Here is a 2,449-nt window from a genome sequence, read left to right on the forward strand (position 1 = left end):
ATTTGCAAATTCATTTGGAATAACAAAAAACCCAGGATAGTGAAAACTATCCTCAACAATAAAAGAACTTCTGGGGGAATCACCATTCCTGACCTCAAGCTGAATTACAAAGCAATGGTCCTAAAAACTGTATCATACTGGTATAGAGACAGACATGTAGATCAGTGAAATAGAATTGAAGACCCAGAAATGAACCCACACACCTATGGTCATTTGATCTTTGACAAAGGAGCTAAAACCAACCAGTGGAAAAAAGACAATATTTTCAACAAATGGTGCTGGTTCAACTGGAGGTTAGGATGTAGAAGAATGCAAATTGACCCATTCTTATCGGCCTGTACAAAGTTTAAGACCATGTGGATCAAGGACCTCCACATAAAACCAGATACACTCAAACCAATAGAAGAAAAAGTGGGGAAGAGCCTTGAACACATGGGCACTGGGGAAAATTTCCTGAACAAAACACCAATAGATTATGCTCTAAGATCAAGGATTGACACATGCATACACACACATACACACACACACACACACACACACACACACACACACACACACACACACATACACACAACTTACATGTAGGAAGTTGAGACCAAGACAATGATGTGGCACTTTCTGGTTGGGTCATGTGATACAGACTCACAGGATGTTTGACTAAAATGGACTCATGTGACGTTTTGCTAAGGTAAGACCAGTGGGCTAGAAAGGGGATCAAAGCATTTGAGAACCCATATTAAAAAAGGGTTTTGAAAAGTCTAAGTCCACAAGGCAACTGTGTCTCATTTTCAGGCTCCCTTACTCTCAGTTCTGTTTCATTTCTTATGTTAACCATAGTACCTTAACGGGATAAGATTGCCTCACCAAACAGTACAATGTGACACAGTAGAACATTCGATATCTCCAAGCGAGGTAAGCATAGGGAACTCTAGGAGATTGTGAACTAATACCACTTGTCGTATTTCTCCACACAAGAAGATCTAGAAAGAGTAATTCATAGATGACAAGGAGGAAACATCAGGTTTCCCAAGCCAGGGTAGAGGGTGAACTCAGGAGTCAGATCACATCCCTACTGTTTAATAACTGCATAAATTTTAGCAAACTACTGCTCTGAACTTTGGATTCTTTGGCGTATTATAATACAACTTTCTTATGCACTTTTTTGGTATCATCTATATACATTCTTCTTTATCTATGGAGAGGGCCCAATTTTTTTTATAAGATATTCAAAATGATGTCTCTGACCGTCAGTGAAATATAATCATGGTAATAACAACCTCATCTAAGTAAGTTTTTCTGGAGCCTACAAGAGATTATTGCCGGCCTCTTAACTGGCATTTAGAAAAGGTGAAGGCCTTCCTACACGTATGTTTTCTTTCACACATGTCATCCACAGTGGTTTCAGTAAGAGTGGTCCCAATAGGCTCATGTATTTGAATGCTTAGTCACCAGGGACAGCACCTATTTGAAAAAATTAGAAGGATCCAAAGATGTGGGCTTGTTGGAGTAGGTGTAGTCTTATTGGAGGAAATGTGTCACTAGAGGTGGACTTTGGGATTTCAAAAACTCGGCCTGGCAAGGTGAGACTACACTTGTAGTCTCAGTAGCTTGGAAGGCTGGGGCAGGATTGTGCTTGAGAGTTCAAGGCCAGCTCATGTCAGGACATGACGTTCTCTCTCTCTCTCTCTCTCTCTCTCTCTCTCTCTCTCTCTCTCTCTCTCTCTCTCTTTCTCTCTCTCTCTCTGCCATGCTTCCTGCCATGATGACAATGAAATTGTAAGCAAGCCCCCAATGAAATGCTTTCTTTCAAAATAGTTGCCATGGTGCTACTGATTCATCACAGCAAGAAAAGAGTGACTAGGGTACAATCATTTGTATAAAAATGGGGGAAAGTGATGACTTCAACAGCACATATATTAAAAACTAGATCAATGCAAAGAAATTTAGCATAGCCCCTGAGCAGGGAAGACATAAAATTGTGATACAATCCATAATTTTGAAAAATGGGGAAAATAATTGTCTTTTTTCCCTATAGGCCCAAACTGCTTTTGTATCTGTGAAATCTTTCCGGAAGGGTACACACATAAAGAACTAATGGCATTGTGTGTCACTAAGGCAGACAATAGGCACCTTCAGAGCACCGAGGAAGGGAGAATGCTCACCTACATAAGCTTATTCATTCTTTCCCACTTTCTGAACTTTTAAATACACTAACTGACCATTTGCTCAGAAAATAAACTTGAAGTTGGTATGGTGATGCACAGTTGTAGTCTCAGAACTACTGAGGCTGAGGCAGCAAGATTGCTTGAACATAGGTGTTCAAGACCAACCTGGCCAACACAGAGACCCCCATCTCAAACAACGTCAAAGCACAAAAAAACTTTTAAAATTATAAAGAGTTATGAGAAAACATTTTTGTCATTTGAAATAACTGATCTTTAAAATTTTT

At 39.7% G+C, this 2,449-nt stretch overlaps 1 non-coding gene across 1 annotated transcript; it reads left to right on the plus strand.

Annotated features, from left to right (window-relative positions):
- Window positions 1-1,892: 1,892 nt before the first annotated feature.
- Window positions 1,893-1,998, plus strand: LOC116890403. Its single transcript, XR_004386605.1, has one exon. It is a non-coding gene; the product is annotated as a U6 spliceosomal RNA (small nuclear RNA).
- Window positions 1,999-2,449: the final 451 nt, after the last annotated feature.

The sequence above is a fragment of the Rattus rattus genome, chromosome 1, assembly GCF_011064425.1.
Source record: "Rattus rattus isolate New Zealand chromosome 1, Rrattus_CSIRO_v1, whole genome shotgun sequence".
NCBI classification, from domain to species: Eukaryota; Metazoa; Chordata; class Mammalia; order Rodentia; family Muridae; genus Rattus; species Rattus rattus.